This window comes from Stegostoma tigrinum, chromosome 9, assembly GCF_030684315.1.
Source record: "Stegostoma tigrinum isolate sSteTig4 chromosome 9, sSteTig4.hap1, whole genome shotgun sequence".
NCBI classification, from domain to species: Eukaryota; Metazoa; Chordata; class Chondrichthyes; order Orectolobiformes; family Stegostomatidae; genus Stegostoma; species Stegostoma tigrinum.
In genome coordinates, this window is record NC_081362.1 from 86,117,839 (window position 1) to 86,135,805 (window position 17,967).

A 17,967-nucleotide genomic window follows, 5' to 3' on the forward strand; every position below is an offset into this window, starting at 1 on the left:
AACAAAAACAGAAGTTGCTGGAAAAGCTCAGCAGGTCTGGCAGCATCTGTGAAGAAAAATAAAACAGAGTTAACGTTTTGGGTCCGGAGGAAGGGGTCAAGTTAACTCTGTTTTTCTTTCCTTTGAAGATGCTGCCAGACCTGCTGAGCTTTTCCAGGAACTCTCAGTTTTTGTTCCTGCCCTCATCCCTGGTTGTCCGTGAGAAGTTGGTACAAGAGAAGAGGTGCAAGATCGCAAGTATCATTCACCGGGAGGCAGAGCACTCCACTGAAGTAAAAGCAAAGACCAAGTAGAGACTGTGACATCGTTTCAAGAAATAGGACGTTCCAATTTTTTTCATCTCAATCCAATCTGTCTTTCGACCCATCCTTTCATTAGAAGACCACACTCTTTATGATCCATAGTTTTTGAGACACTTTCACCTGCTGACAAATGACGGTGCAAGGGCATTGATAATCAGAAGTACTCCCGCACGTCGATAAGCTCACAATGTGATTTGTACCGTCATTTAAAGCCATGATGAGATGTGTCATTTTCTGCAGCTTTCTGAGCCAGAAGGAAAAAAGACTAAACACACCTTTGCAGTAAAAGTAATCAGAGGAGACTGAATGGAGATAATCAGAATCAAGAAGGGTCCAGACAGAATAGAGAGGGAGAATCTGCTCCTACACACAGAGGCACAAGAACCAGAGCATCATTAAAATGTTTAACAAGCAAAGCATTTGTGAAGCGAGGAGAAACAGCTTACACAGAGAACAATGAACACATTCAACTGCGGATGTCAAAAGAGACCTGGGTAATAAGAAACAAAGCAAAAACATCCAGGGTTTTATGAAAAGAGCAGGGCTGAGGAGTCGGGTGTTTGCCCTTGCAGACCAGAGCAGCACACAATGAGATAACACGGTGTGGAGCTGGATGAACACAGCAGGCCAGGCAGCATCAGAGGGGCAGGAAGGCTGACGTTTCAGGTCCGGACCCTTCTTCAGAAAATGCTTCCTGCTCCTCTGATGCTGCTTGGCCTGCTGTGTTCATCCAGCTCTACACCTTGTTATCTCAGATTGTCCAGCATCGGCAGCTCCTACTATCCCCTCATGGCGTGTCTCCATTCTCTGATTCTGTGAATGTTTGAAAGGTGAATGATCTGTGGGCAAAGCAGGCAGGAGGCAGACACATAGAAAAGACGTGACAGTAATGGGAAATGTTTCAGGAATCCTGCCACAATTTAATCCAGTGATGGAACAGGTTTCAGGGGCTGAATGGCTGAGTGATTCACCAACTGTTCAACTGGCTTATGGGGCCAAGAGATTTTTGCTTTTGCTAACAGAAATGGCTTCCATTCTGTTGCTTTAATGCAACCTTATTCATTATTTTTCTCATCGTTTGTGCATCTCACTGGTTCTTTTCTTTTTCTGCTGGGTAAATACAAAGGGAAAGTGGTCCCTAACTAAGGAAGCCTCTTTCTTGGAGGAGCTATGCAAAGGCTGGCCCGTCTCTCAAAGGAGGTGAGAGGCAGGGAGACATACAGGCGTCTGCTTTTTGGGCAGCTGAAGGCACGAGCATTCGAATGAAATTGTAGATGTACAAGGGGCCAGAGTTAGGAAGAGCTGCACCAGGATCTTGGGAGGATAATGCCACAGGAGGAGGTAACTGAGATAGTGGGAGGGGGTGTCAAACATGGTCCACAAGTTGAACTCAAGCAGCTTCAGGCCACTAATGTCCTGGGAGGGCTCAGCACTCAACTCTCAGCCCCTGACTGCCCAACTCCTATACTGGATTAAAAATAATGCCCTGTTTCTTTCAGACCAATCAGAGGAGATTTTCCAACAAGTCCAATTTATTACAATTCCTCAGTGGTTGAGATTTCCTTTCAAACATTCCTGAGGTTTCCAAGAACGTTCATTACTGTCAACACTGAGCGTAAATTCTAAACACTAATTATACAGGTCAGTAAATGAACAGGCCTTAGGGGCTAGCCTTGAAGGCATGGCTGTGTTTACACAGCAGTGAATTTGTTTAAAATACCTTCAGCTTGGTGTGAAGCCGAGTAAATAGAGATCATTGTGTGGAATTGATTATGATTTCTGACAGTTATTGAGTTGGGCAGTTCATGCTACAAAATGAACCCTCTCTCTCTCCAATGTTCAGTCCCATAGAGGCCTATTTGTTGTTTCCAGTCTGAAGGATCTCTCGAAGGGGAAGCTAAAACATAACCAAGGCAGGTTTGTCCTCGATCCCTTCTCTACCCCCTCCTCAGGCTACAGTGGAGGTTTCTATTTCCATACTCGTTCTGACCAGACAGTAGTAAGAATCGTATGAAATGACCTTGTAAATTGATCCCGGCTGGGCAGTCATTACGTTCATGGCTGAGAAAGAAGCACTGTATTCATGGTCATATGTTTGGCCAAACTCCTGGGCCTTCAAAGACTGGTGTCAAATACTTAACCCATTAAGCTTCCAATGTTGCTAATTTAATGCCTGTTTTACTAGACAGAGCCTTAGGGACCTTGGGAACACCATTTCTTTAAAACAGCAAGTTTCATAAGGCCTGAGCTCATAATCTTGTTTAATGTGCCAGTGCAGTGCTGAGGGAGTGCCATATTACTGGGGGGCACTCTGTTTCAGATGAATGTTAAATCTGTGTGCTCCCTCAGCTAGACATGGAAGATCCCATGGCTGTGTTCTGAAAATGAACACAGGAGCACATTCCAATGTCTAGCCAGTATTTAACTAACCATCAGCATCACTAAAGCACATCATCTGCCTAATTCTTCATCATACAGGGTTGACGAGGCTGGGTCATTGAGTATATAATGGGGTGGCATGCTATCACAGTGTTTACCTTATAGCACCAGGGACCCAGGTTCAGCTCCAGTATTGGTAACTCCCCGTGTCTGCCTGGGTTTCTTCTGGGTGCTCCGGTTTCCTCCCACAGTCCAAAGGTGTGCAGGTTACATGGGCTGGCCATGCTAAATTGACCCCTCGTGTCCAAGGATGTGCAGGATAGGTGTATTAGCCATGGGGAGTGCAGTGTTACAGGGATAGGTGGGAGGTGGGCCTGGATGTGATGCTTTTCAGAGAATCAGTGTGGACTCGATGGGCTGAATGGCCTGCTTCTATCCTGTGACATTCTACAACATTCAAGACTGAGGTAAACACATTTATCATTAGTAAGAGAATGGAGGATTATGGGGAAAAGGCAGGAAAAAGTTGAGCATGATTAGATCAACAATGATCTCATTGAATATCAGTGCAGTCTCAATGGGCTGAATGTCCTACTTCTGTTCCTATGTCCTACATCATGTTGCTGTTTATAAGAGCGTACTGTGCACAATTTGGCTCCCAAATTCCCTCACATGACAACACTTCAGAAGTCTTTCATTGTATTCCATTGCTAATGGCTGTGAAAAGTGCCAGATAAGTGCTAATCGTTCTTTCTTCCTGCTTTCCTCATGTTTTATCTGATGTCAGCCATCTCCCTCCCTCCAATCCCAATACAAGGGAGACAAGTTAATTTGCTGTCAATGCAAAGCCTCTTGTTGACTTGTGAAGGGAATGACGTTGGGGAGGACTCCCCGCAGTTCTTCAAGTGCCATGAGATCTTCTCTACCTTTTCTACCTCATTTTTAATGTCTCATCCAAAAGACAGGCAGTGCAGCACTCCCTCAGTACTGCGCTAAAGTATCAGCCTTGTCATTTGTGTACAGTGGGATTCCCAAAAAGCCTGCAAGGGGTGTGTCCAACACTGATTTAATCCGCCCACTTACTCCTTTAATTCAAACACAGCCATAGCCCTTCCTTCTGTTCATTCACTGTCTCCATCCCCTGACATGTTGACCCTCCTCCTGGTCCCCTAAACAGTGTGCAAGCCCCGGACCACCTAACATTTCACATCCCCTCGTCACCGGTGTTCACTGACCGCTCCCTCCCCAGGAAATGCACACCAGCGCCCCCTCACCTCCTGGCATCTCACACCCCCTCACCCAACAGATTTCACCCTCTCGTCCTCGCTCCCAGGAATGTTCAACACCCTCAACGCCAACAGTGTTTCTCCCACCTCCCAAAAGCATTCAATTCCCTCATTCCCTAACGTGTTCACCACCCTCACCCCAGCAGCATTCACTCTGCCCTGTTACCTTCGATAGGGCTCACTGTGTCCCATTCCCTGAACATGCACACCCCGCCACCAGTGTCCACCTCTTCTCGCGCCTCCCACAGTGTTGATCCCACCTCCCCCCACCCCCGACCTGGGTGAATCCTGTTGTGTGGATAGTGGGGGGAAGAGTGTATGATGAGCACTCTATGTGGTATGGAAGGTGGGGGATGGTGGTGACTGACTGTCTGGGAGGTGAGGGGGGGCTGAGATCACTAGGGTTGTTTTGACCCTCCAGCTGACTTACTTCAAGCTGCCCCAATTTTATTCCTACCGAGCGAATCTGGGTAGAAACTGGGCTAAGTAGAACGCAAACAGCCTCAATATCCATAGTTCTAACCATTGATCCCACAACTGTTGAACCCATGGAACTGTCAGGGCAACCAAGAATGTAAACTTCCCAAGAAACTGCTGCCAACATGAAGCACCAGGACTTCCTTGGCTCCTGACGGACTATCAGTGACAAAGTTGGCTGGGCCACTTCATCGTATGTCAGAGACTTTGGGGCCTGCAAGGCTCAAGCTAAAATGCAACGAGAAGACCATTTGGCCCATCGAATCCATTTCTGCAGAAAACCAGACACAATGTGACTTAATATGAACTTAACCCAACATCTCAAAGCACCTCAACAGAGAGTTACTGCTAAAAGGCCCCAGAGTTTCAAACACTTCATCACAATTTTAAATAATCCCTCTAACTACTCTTGCTTCAGGAAAGTTAATGCGTTTTGTTTTATCCAGAGAATGTTTAGAACTTGGAAATTGAGGTGAACAGCACCAATACATGTTAGAGAAGCAGGTTACACCAGTGACATAGAAAGGAATAGCAGGATTGTTTCACAAGAGTTGAGATGATGAAAAGTGAAAGAAGCTCCTTGTGAAGCATAAGCGCCAGCATGGGATTTGATGGGCTGAATAGCCTGTAACCACTGTGTGTTGTTTGGTTATAATTGACAGATGAGGCTCCATTTGCTTTCACCCAAGCCAAGCTGGAACATCAGAGAGAAGGTCAACTTGTTCCCCTGAACAGTCTAAACGAAATGTCATGGGGAGACAACAAAAGCTCCCGCGTTACTTGTCAAAACCAAACTGCACCGAAATGATGAAAGAGCTGAGACAACAGGGAACAACAGTCTTCAGTCCTCAGTTTCCTTCACTCCGTGTTTCCTCCCTCTTCCCTGCTCCCTCACACTTCTCCTTCAAGGACTTTTCCCCCACAGCCTCTCTGTTTGACAAACCTCTTGCTCACCCATTCCTGATGTTTTCTTGGACAGCAAGGTGTAGAGCTGGATGAATGCAGCAGGCCAAGCAGCACCAGAGAGGCAGGAAGGCTGACATTTTGGGCCTAGGCCCTTCTTCTGAAGAATGGTCTATTACTTGTGTTTGAGTGCGCATCTATGTGAATATACTTGCATGTTTAAGTGTGTCTCTGTGTGAATGTAATTGTGTGTTTGAGTGCATCTCTATAAATATTCTTGTGTTTGAATGTGTATCTGTGTGAATGTTCTGTGTGTGTTTGAATAGGTGTCTACGTGAATGTATCTGTATGTTTGAATGTACCTGTATAAATGTACTTGTGTGTGTCTATGTGTATGTAGCTGTGTGTTTCAGCATGGGTCTGTGTGAGCATGTTGCTTGAGCATGTGACAGTGTTCGAGTGTGCATTTATTTTAATTCACTCGTGAGATGAGGGCACAGCTGAGCTAGTCAGTGTTTGTCCCTCAACCTTATTCATCTCTGAGCTGCCTTCTCAAACCGCTGGGAGTCCATGCAGTATATATATGTGTGTGTGTGTGTGTCTGTCTGTCTGTCTGTCTGACTGACTGTGTGTGTGACTGTGTGTGCATGTGTGTGTACGTGCATGTGGGTGTGCGTGTGTGCGCATGTGGGTGGGTGTGTGTAGGTGGGTGGGTGGGTGTGTGTCTGTGTGCGCATGTGGGTGTGTGTGAGTGGGCGGGTGTGTGTGCATGCATGTGCCTGTGTGTGCATGTGTCTGCGTGTGCATGCGTGTGTGTGTGCATGCATGTATGTGTGTGCACCAGTGTGTGCGCGCGTGTGCATGAATGCACGTGTGTGTGCATATGTGCACGCATGCATGTGCGTTCACACAAGTGCTCACACAAACAATGTAAGTCATTGTCTTCAGCTGTCCATTGATCATAGCAAGAGACCTAAGTGCAGGAGGAAATGACTGCAGATGTTGGAATCTGTACTGCAAACAACACAATGCTAGCGGTCACAGCAGGGCAGGGAGCATCCATGGAGAGAGAGCAAGCTAATGGTTCAAGTCTAGATGACTCTTTCTCAAAGCTGGGGTGAGCAGTCATTTGGACTGAAAACATTAGCTTGCTCTCTCTCCATGGATGCTGTCTGACCCAAAGGAACCAAAGCGGCCTCTCAACAAATAAGCCAATGGGAATGGGAGCTATTAGGAGCAGAATTCAAGTGCATCATGTACCATTTGGAAACTCACAATGAAACAAACAGGAAGTAGAGGCAAGCTTGTCAGCAAGGGACATAAGCAGTCATCTCCAGGGAGGAAACCCATTAGAAAGGCGGCTGAGTGAATCAGAGGTCTGTGGGTTCAGGTCACACTCCAGAGACATGAGTTACATCTTCCAAAGCATGCCTGTTGGCACACAGGACCTTCAGATGTGCCACCTTTCAGGGTCGACTCTGTACGTTGGCAGCAAGCACAGAGTGTCCTTGGGTGTGAGAGGTGACTCACATTAAAGAAGCATGCTCACAATGTGACCTGACTGCCTTCAGAAATGGGCTGGCTGCCCATTTGTCTGGGTGTCACGCACCGTCACACACAAACCAATGCCAATGTGTTCAGACTCTATCCAAGACCAAGGCAACGATGTCCAAACATCCCGGTCTAAAACGGCTGTATCCACCACCCACAACATTTTGCAGTTGCCCTTTTAGAAGAAGCTCACACATACTATAAGTAACACATCAAGTATTTGAAAAAGTTGCCTTCTGACACATTAATTATATGTTTCTCTTCTTTCCAGCTTCAAGGAGATTTCTGGGTGTTTGAAGTCACACCCTGTACATTCTTAATGTCTGCAGTGCCAGACACCTGGTGCAATCGTTGGGTTTCATGTTGAGTTCCTGACAGAAGCTGCACTAATTTAATCACAAGCTTAGTCTCACCTAGCCATTGTTTCTTGACTTATCTCATCTCGGCACCCCCCTCCTTGCCTTAGCTTCTCAAAGGGTATCATGCAGTGTCAAGACTGGGGCATTGGAGTCACTCAGCTTTATAGGGAATGCCATATCAAGGCCTACCTAATTAAAGGCTGCCATTTTGTTCATGCCCAGTGAAACCTGATTGGACTATTGTCAGTGGGGGGGTGGGGGGTGCTCCTTTCTGGGCTGTGAGTGGCCCATGGAGGCTCCCAAACGTCCCACACCACCTCCCACCCCTCCACCCTGCACCACGGTATCAGTATCAACTGCCCTCAGTGACCACCTCACCTTCCGACAGCCACTCACCCTCACTCCCAGCTTCAGGGCCTGTCTTACAGGCTCTGGCCCATGTCCCCTTAGGAGGGTCCGCGTAAGGCGATCGGCATGCGGCTACAGTGCTTTCTAATTCTGGAAGTTTCTGGCATGCACAGATCTCGGGAGTCTGCACAGCGGTAGGAAAATTGAGAGGGGAAATAGGTATTGGAATCCCCAGATCGCACTTGCAGGTCTTTGGAATCTCCCACATATCATTCTGGCCTCTTGTGCAAACATATAGAGGGCAAGAGCCAGGGACCCTGGTTCGATTCCACCCTCGGGGGCAATTGTCAGTGTGGAGTTTGCACATTCTCTCTGTGTCTGCGTGGGTTTCCTCCGGGTGCTCCGGTTTCCTCCCACAGTCCAAGGATGTGCAGGCTAGTTGGATTTGGCCATGCTAAATTCCCAAAGTGTTCAGGGATGTGTAGGCAAGGTGGGATACTCTTAGCACAGGGTTGTGGGCATTTGGGTCTGGGTGGGATGCTCCTCGGAGGGTCAACAAGCCAAATGGCCTGCTTCCACGTTGAAGGGATTCTATCATTCTAACGCCTTTGACAAGCAAAAACATTGGACAGGCATTGGCGGGACAGTAGCTGGGCACGAGTCAACATTGAGTGAATGGAGGGACAGTTTCAGAGCAGATTAATGTAAAACTGTTTAAAGCAGTTGCCAACTGAACAGTCTCAAAGAGGAGTGACAAAGGGATATCTTGGCTTCATGGAGGACAACTTACTGAAGAACCCCTTCAAAGCTCGGAAGGTTTGTGAATCACAAATTTTAAAGCTGAAACATCCATGAGCCCTTGAAGACCCCTCCCTAATAATGTCTTTCTAAGCAGCAAGGGAGTGACTGAAATGATGCTCCTCCTTGCCGGTACTGACTGAGTCACAACATCTAACAACCTGAGGAAAGGTCAGGGAGGAGGAATGTCTGTGCAGCTATCTTATTTTCCACAAAACCACACCTGTTATTTCCATGAGGTAACAATAAATTGCATTTATACCACACCTTGCTCGGGGAAAAATGCCCTCACAGACCCTGGTCAGTAATTGGCAGAAGTTAATAGTGAAAATACGGTTGGAACAGCTTTTAAAGTTGAGGACAGAAGTCGCCTCCTGTCAGAGATCTCAGAGAAAGTGAACAGCTCCTCTGCCGATGGTAAACCTGAAGAAGAGTATGGTGGGGGCGCGGAATTAGCAACAACCCGCATTTAAATAACACCTCGATGTAGTAGAACATGCTGAGACGTTTCACAAAAGGGTTGCCAAACTTGGAATTTGACCCTGTCTGACATAAGAACACAGAAGGGCCTGGTGATCAACAGCTGGTAAGTATTAATCAGAAGTGAGGCTGGTGGAGAGAGACAACGCATGATATCAGGAAGGGGAAGAAAAATGGTAAGACACAGGAACTGATGTTGGCCTTTTAGCCTATCAAATCTGCTCCACTATTCAATGAGATCATGGTTGATCGATAACCCTCAACTTCACTTTCGTGCCTCTTCCCCATAACCCTTGATTCCCTTACTGATTAAACATCTATCTACCCTAGCTTTGAATAGGCTCAATTATGCAGCCTCAACACCGATTCACTACCCTTTGAGAGAAGAAATTTCTCTTTATTTCTGTCTTAAATGGGTGACTCCTTTTTCTGAGATGGTGTCCGCTGGTCCTAGACTCTCCCACAAAGAGAAACAACCTCTCTGTCAAGTCCCCTGAAAATCTTGTATGTTTCAAGAAGGTCATATCTAAACTGCCTATCATAGATTAATAGCAGCCTGACCAAAATGGTGACCATCGAAGAGGTGCACCGTATTGACAGAGAGGGTCCCAGTCATCCTGGTTGATAAAGAGATAATGAGGTTTAGGGAAGGCATTCTAACTACTGAGTAATTAAAATCAGGGCTGGTCAAGGGGCTAGAACTGTAGCAGGATAGGTGTCTCTGAGATGGAGAAGATGGCAGAGACAGGGAGGGGCAAAGGCCAAGAGAGGGATTTAGAAACCAGAACGAGAATTTTAACAATGAGTTGTTGGTCGGTCGGGAGTTGATGAGTAAGCAAGAATTACTGCCTGTCTTTACAGGAGCAACAAAGTTGCCGATGGCACAAGTTTCCAAAGGGTAGTAATCGGGGAAACCAGCCAGGAATGTATCAGAATAGGTCAGTAAAGTTTCTGGATATAGAACTGGGCGAGCTTGTACCAGATTCTGTACACATTGTCCACTGTCAGCAGTCACTTGACCCCTTGAAAATTCTATATCACTGCTTATGAACTCTGCAGTAACTAATGCACCCAATCCTAGAGCCACATCTCCGACCACACATTTGGCAGGTGCTTCTGAGAGCTGGGATTGGTCTTTGGCCTTGAGATAGCTGGGATTCCTTTCACCAGTTACATTTCCATACTTTCACTCACAGCTGGCATTCTGTACGTGACATTCAGCTTCTTGGTCAAAGATTACCCCTCAAGAGGTGATCATGTGGAATGCACTGCCGGCAGTGCTAGTGGTGTCAGAGACTCTAGGGACATTTAAGCAACTCTTGGATAAGCACATGCTTGATAGTATAATGTAGGGTATGCAGGGTAGTTTGGTGTTAGTAGGACAATAGGTCAGTACAACATTGTGGGCTGAAGGGCCTGTACTGTGCTGTACTGCTCTAAGTCACCCACTTATCCATCAAAGGCCACTCCTTGAATAAATATCTGAATATTTGCTTTCAATTTATGTTTCACTTGTTCTCTCTACTAAAGCACACCAAAGTTTAAGATAATGAAAGAAATTCTCAAAGAATTCAGAAGCGGGGAGCATCATTTCAGAGTTTAGACCAAATCAATGAGAAACAAAACCAGCGAAATATTTACATTCTGAAGGTCATGAATGTGCGGAATACACTCCCCTTTTTGGCCATATGCAGAGAATCAATTGAGGTGTTTAAAGTGAAGGTAATTATTTGTAAAGAGTATTAAGGAATATAGAGGTCAGGGAGTTGCACAATTTTCAACACCATCTGTGACTCCTCAGATACCAAAGCAGTCCAAGTGGAAATGCAGCACGGCCTGGACAATATCAGGGTTTGGGCTGACAAGTATGTTGGTGCCACAGAAATGCTGAGGGATGCATAGTAAATGCTAGCCAAGCATTGATGCCTATGACCCATGGGTGAATTAACAAAAAGGGGTAGGCAATAAGCACTAGTCTGGCCATTGTTGAGCCCAAATCACAACAATTTTTTGTTAAGAATTCCAGCAATTTCTGAAAGACATTGAGTCATTGAGTAACACGTTATTATGGGTAATGGTATTTTTGACGTCTTTGGATGTGAGTTCAATATGACCGACAATTTGAAATGTAAATACCTTCAGCCCAGATCCGCTTTCAACCTGAATTAAAGGGTTGACTAACTTAACCCCACGTGTGGAATTTTTTGGAAGTGTCCCAAAATCATCACCATTTTTTTTTCTTCTTGTTAAGCACGCAGCTCCCTGGCCAAAGAGTTGCCACAAAACGTACACAAACTGATGGCTCAGTTAACCAACTTTGGAGGCCGATGAGCAAAATTTGCCGCAATTATTGCACATATCAGACAGAAAGGTTTGCTTGTTTTTCATTGTATTATCCCAAGGGTTTTGAGTAGCATCGGCAAGGCCAGAATTTGTTACTGTTCTCCAGTTGCCCTTGCAATGATGAGCAGTTAAGGGTCAACCCACATTGCTGTGGGTCTGGAGTCACATGTAGGCCAGGCCAGGTAAGGATGGCAGATTTCCTTCCCGAAAGGACATTTAACAAGCCATATGGGTTGTTTTTAACTGAGACAAGCTTTATATTGCAGATGTTAGTAGAATTTAAATTCCACTGGTTTTTGTGGTGAGATTTGAACCCGTGTCACCCAAGAAATGGTCAGGCCTCGAGATTACCATGGCAACAATTTTCCCAGCATGCCACCATCGCCCGTTAAAGTACCCATCACAACCGCCACCCATCTCGAAGCACTTCCCAGCTAACCAAATGCTTCTGCTGGGCAAGTGGCTACCAATTTGCACACAGCAAGATCTCACCAGCAGCAATGTGTTAATGGCTAGGCTCCTTTTTGAGTATGATGTTGAGTGAGGGATAAGTATTGTCCAGGACACCAGGATAACCTCTGAAATAGTACCACAGAATCTTTTACTTAAATTTAAAGGGGATTTACAACACCTTGGTTCAACTGAAACACTGCATAGCTCCCTCAGCACTAGAGTGTCAGCATGTGGTTTCAAGTTCTGGAATGGAACTTGAAACACATTCCTGTCTGGTGAAACAGCGAGATGTTCCGCGATCTCTGTAATCTTTTATAAACAATAAGCATTTAAAAATGGCCAAAGGAAGTTTTAAGAAAGGAGGTATGATTTTTCTCTTGGAGTTACTTGTCACACTGTCCAGAAGAATGCTCTCAGGGTCAGACTCTGGGGCCATTCAGGTGGGAGAGCTACCCCTACATTACGCACCTCACTGAGCTTCAGAAGGCCAACAGGCACTGCCTGTCCTCCCAGCTGGATGTAAGAGATGCCAGCGTTCCTTTATAGGTTAACAAGTGGCTTATCCCTGGAGTCTGACGTATCCCTCAATCAGTATTCGTAAAACAGATTATCTGGTCATTAGCAAAGTTCTCTTTGTGGGAACTTACTGCTGTATATCCTATAATATAAGTCTTTTGTGACCTCCAAAGCTAGCATATATTGAGGCAGAGCCTAAATGAAAGGGGAAATTGACCTCTCGAGGTGACTAGGGAACCTAAGGCTAAAATTGAGAATCAGAAGACAAAACGTCCACATGAAACTATACATTAGCTTGCCATCAGGTCCCAGTGGGAACTGATGAGTCCAGCGGTGCACACTCAGGAACACAGTGGCTGAAGGTGAGCAGAAGTTGCTGCAAATGTCTTTTGTTACCGGATTATAAGATTGGTGCGAGTGATGCCATCCATATTGAGTTGAGGCACTTCTGCAGGTTTGCGCTGTTTTTGGTAAAGCCTCTGCCTCGGGTTGAATGTGTGCTGCTGTGAGCTGAAAATCAGACTAACTCCTAGAAGCAGTGCTTAGGTTGCTTGTAAAGAAAACAGAAAGGGTCTGTGAGAGATAATGGGAACTGCAGATGCTGGAGATTCCAAGATAATAAAATGTGAGGCTGGATGAACACAGCAGGCCAAGCAGCATCTCAGGAGCACAAAAGCTGACGTTTCGGGCCTAGACCCTTCATCAGATGAAGGGTCTAGGCCCGAAACGTCAGCTTTTGTGCTCCTGAGATGCTGCTTGGCCTGCTGTGTTCATCCAGCCTCACATTTTATTATCTTAGAAAGGGTCTGTGGTTCAGTTTGAGGACCTATTTACTTTGTAGGCTGGTAAGGCAAATTTAAGATATGTCTTAGTTGCATCTACCATTTAATTTGTAGCTTATATCTGAGAAAATCTGCCTGTTGATTCATGTCCAAATTATGTAGATTCTTGGTTTTAAAGGATAGGTGATTAATTAAGACGGTATTTAGCGTTTGCTTTGTTGGACTCTTGCACAGTACAAATTCTTCAGTTTTAAACCACAGAATCTTGTGGCTTCACTCTTTCTATAGCTCACCGGTAACTAATTTCAGATTTCTTCTTTGTTTAAAAAACAGGCATAGTTTGTGCCAAGATGCTAGCACCTTTGAGAACACTTTAGCCACTTGAGTAGCTAATGTTCCTTTGTTCAAGAAGGGAAATAGGGATAGTCAGAAAATTATAGACTGGTGAGTTTCACATCGGGGGTTGGGAAGCAATTGGGGAGAATTCTTAGGGATGGAAATTGTGCACACTTGGAAAAGCATGGCCTAATTAGGGACAGTCAGAATGGCTTTATGCAGGGTACATCAGGTCTTACTGACTTGATTGAATTTTTCAAAGAGGTGACAGGGTAGAGCAGTGGCTGTTGTCTATATGGATTTTAGTCAGGCTTTCGACAAGGTCCCTCATGGTTTGCTCATCCAGAAGATTAAGATGCGTGGGATCCACAGTGACTTGGCTGCATAGATTCAGAATTGGCTTTCACACAGAAGGAGGAGGGTTGTGGTGGAAGGATGTTTTTCAGGCTAAAGGTCCGTGTCTAGTGGTGTTCCTCAAGGATCTATAGTGGGGCGTGTGCTGTTTGTGATAGATATAAAAATGACTTGGATGAAAATGTAGATGGATGGGTTAGTAAGCTTGCAGATGATACAAAGATTAGTGGAACTGTGCATAGAGTAGAAGGTTATCAAAGGATACAGCGGGATATAGATCAGTTGCAGATATGGGCACAGAAATGGCAGATGGGGTTTAGTCTGGGTAAGTGTGAGGTGCTACATTTCCAGAGATCGAATATTAAGGAAAAGTATGCTGTTAATGACAGGACCCTGAACAGCATTGATGTACAGAGGGATTTGGAGGTTCAAGTACATAGCTCCCCGTAAGTGGCCACACAAGTAGTTAGGCTGGTAGAAAAGGTGTGTGGCACGGTTGCCTTTATTAGTCAGGGAACTGGAGTACAATAGTCAGGATGTCATGTTGCAGCTTTATAAGACTTTGGTTAGGCCACACTTAGAGTACTGTGTTCAATTCTGGTCACCACATTACAGGAGGGAATGTGCAGGCTTCGGAGAGGGTGCAGAAGAGGTTTACCAGGATGCTGCTTGGATTAGAGGGTCTGAGCTATAAGGTTAGGCTAGACAAACTAGGGACGTTTTCTTCTGGGTGGCAGAGGCTGACAGGAGACTTGAAACAAGTTTATAAAATTATGAGAAGCATAGAAATAGTTGACAGTCAGAATATTTTCCCCAGAGTTGAATGTCTAATGCTAGGGGACATGCATTTAAGGTGAGAGGGGGAAAGTTCAAAGGAGATGTGAGGGGCAAGTTTTTTACATAGACAGAGGTAGGAGTCTGGAACACACTGCCGGAGGTGTTGGTGGAGGCAGATACGATAGGGGTGTTTATGGGACTTTTAGATGGGGAGGTGTCGACCTAGTGGTATTATTACTGAACTGTTAATCCAGAGAGCCAGATAATGTCCTGGGAGGGCCAGGTTCAAATCCTGCCATGACAGATGGTGGAATTTGAATTCATAAATATCAGGAATCAAGAATCTAATGATGGCTATGAATTGATTGTCAGAAAAACCCATCTGGTTCATTAATGTCCTTTAGGGAAGGAAACTGCCGTCCTCACTTTTGACCCACAGCAATGTGGTTGACTCTTAACTGCCCTCTGGGGAATTAGGGATGGGCAATAAATGCTGGCCCAGCCAACGCTGCCCTCATCCCATGCAAAATTAAAGGTGTAAAAAAGATAAGCGTATGTGTATACGAGGAATGGAGGAATATGGACCAAGGGCAGGTGTCATGTTCAGCACAACATCGTGGGCCGAAGGGCCTGTTCCTGTGCTGTTCTGATCTATGATCTGATGCTTCGCTAGCTGTGAAATGCTTTGGGACCTCGTGAAAGGCTCAATGCAAATACAAATCGTTTTTTTCTTATTGTTTTTTTTAATTCACACTGAGGCCATTCACTCCATCAAATCCATTTTGCATACTAGCCTCCCTTCAGCTTTCTTCAGTTGCCCCTCAACACATCTTCTCTTTCCCTTCTCCCTCTCATAGTTTCCACTGTAATGCATCGTAAATTATTTTGCCAAAATATTCTCAGTTGAGAAGGGAATGCTTCAGTGCACCTGGGGCTGTGTTAGGGAGAACCATAACGTCAGACAGCTCACGAGGAGACCATTCATCCCACCGTGCCTGTGCCAGCTCTCTAGACACTCTGTTTTTTTCCTCATTGCCCTTAAATTTATTTTCTCTTTAAGTAGCAATCCAATTCCCTTTGTAAAGTTATTTTGATTAAGAATAATTGTAAGATGGAATGTACTGCCTGAAAGTGTGCTGGAGGCAAATTCAACAGCAACTTTCAAAGGGAAATTAGATAAACACCGGGAACATAAACGTTTTCCAGCACTGTTATGGAAGAGCAGGAGAACACAGCAAATTCTGTAGCCCTTTCAAAGAGCCAGTATAGGGATGATGGGCCAAATGGCCACTGGGCTCAATGAATGATCATCCCTGTTTGACGATTTTTACAATGCTCCTAAGGCTGAGAGGAAATCACTGAAAAACGCAACCAGTTTTCAATCATCTATCAAATGGAATTTTTTAAAAAGTGACCTTTGACTCGTGAGAGAGTATAAGAGAGTGGCAGTGGTTACCATTAGCAGGTCACAATCATTGTGCCTTTAAATGGGCAACAAGGCACTTATAATAGCATCACCGACAGGAGTGTGGGGACTGTAAATGTTTTCATTGTAAAATCCTTACCTAATTACTGTAACAAGGAGGGTGCTATTTAACTAACATTTATTGAGTTCTCTGGAACAATGCCCACGGAGCGGTGTCTGACTGATACCGTTCCCAATTAAACAAAGTTTCGTGCCAAATTGTCTCTATAATCCCCACTGACACTGGAAACAAATGCAAAAGCTTTCAATAAATGTCTCCTTTTTGTGGGAAGAAAGAAAGTCAGTGTTTGTTTACAGGCTTGAAATTCAGAAGGTGCTTTGTTGAAATATCATCAACCTCCCCTGATAATGTCGTTCTCTTGGCCATTACTGGGAACTCATGTTCTTGACAAGTGGCCTGTTTTTGATTACTATTACATGCCAACAGATAACTGGAGAATAGTTCACATTTGAGCCCTCAGTGGTCAAGAACATTGCAAGGGGAGCACGGGGTGGGAGGCAATACAGGGATCTATTTAATTAAATGAGTGAAGGTAATCGGGGCTGAGGGATATCACTCCTGCTGAATAGTTGGATGCTTTGGGTTCAGTGCTATTCCAGGGGTTTGACCAGGACTGTCACTGAGGGTGTGCTGCAAGGTGCCAGCAAGGGAACTCGTCTTGAGATATTAAACCAAGTCCACCCACCCTCTCCATTGGTTGTAAATCATCCTGTGACGCTATTCTGAAGTACAGCAGGGAAAAGTGTCCAACACTCATACTTATTCGAGTTTACTGCTCAACATCTGGGCAAATCATTCAGCATGTCCATGACAGGGATCAATAAACTTAAAGCGTAAGGCATAGGCGCGGAAGGAGACCATTTATCCCATCTCTACCATTCCTTGCAATCTGGATTATTCCCGGTGCCACAAGCTAGTGAGAGTAGGATAGGAGGGTACAGCAGATGAATGCATAGCTGAAGAGCTGGTACAAGGGAGAAGGATTCACACTTTTGGATCATTGGAATTTCCCCCGGAGTAGAAGTGACCTGTATAAGGATGGATTGCAGGTATGGTTAGTAAGTTTGCAGATGACACTAAAATTGGAGGTGCAATGGACAGCGAAGAAAGTCATCTGAGAGTACAATGGGATCTGGATCAGAGGGGCCAATGGGCCGAGGAGTGGCAGATGGAGTTTATTTTGATAAGTGTGAGATGCTGCATTTTGGAAAGGCAAATCAGGGCAGGATTTATTCACTAAATGGTAAGGTCCTGGGAAGTGTTGCTGAACAAAAAGATTTTGGAGCAGGTTCATAGTTCCTCGAAAGTGGAGTCATAGGTAGATAGGATAGTGAAGAAGGTATATTTACCATTATTGGGCAGTGGATTGAGTTTGGGAGATGGGAGGTCATATTGCAACGGTACAAGACAGTGGTGAGGCCACTTTTGGAATACTAAACACAGTGCTGGTCTCCCGGCTGTAGGAAGGATGTTGTGAAACTTGGAAGGGTTCAGAGAAGATTTACAAGGATGTTGCCAGAGTTGGAGGGTTTGAGCTACAGGGAGAGGCTGAATAGGCTGGGGCTATTTTCCCTGGAGCATCGGAGGCTCAGGGGTGACCTTACAGAGGTTTATAAAATCATGAGTGGCACGGATAGGGGGAATAGCCAAGGTATTTTTCAGGAGGGGGTTGCGGTGGAGTCCAAAACTAGAGGGCATAGGTTTAAGGTGAGAGGGGAAAGATATAAAAGCAATCTAAGGGGCAATTTTTTCATGCAGAAGGTGATGTCTGTATGGAATAAGCTTCCAGAGGAAGTGCTGGAGGCTGGCACAATTACAACATTTAAAAGGCATCAGGGTGGATGTGTGAATAGGAAGGGTTTAGAGGATATGAGCCAAATGCTGGCAAATGGGACTAGATTAATTTAGGATATCTGGTCAGCAGGACAAGATGGGCTGAAGAGTCTCTTTCCGTGCTGTATAGCTGTATGACTCCATTTTGAACAAGATGGCAAAACTCTTTTTTCCTTCGCTTAGAAGGTTGAAAGTTTTTGGAA

General features: G+C 45.2%; 1 protein-coding gene across 1 annotated transcript in view; it reads right to left on the reverse strand.

Annotated features, from left to right (window-relative positions):
• kif26ba (kinesin family member 26Ba) overlaps positions 1–17,967 on the reverse strand; it is a 379,843-nt gene that overhangs the window by 241,759 nt on the left and 120,117 nt on the right. The gene's annotated exons all lie outside the window — the stretch shown is intronic.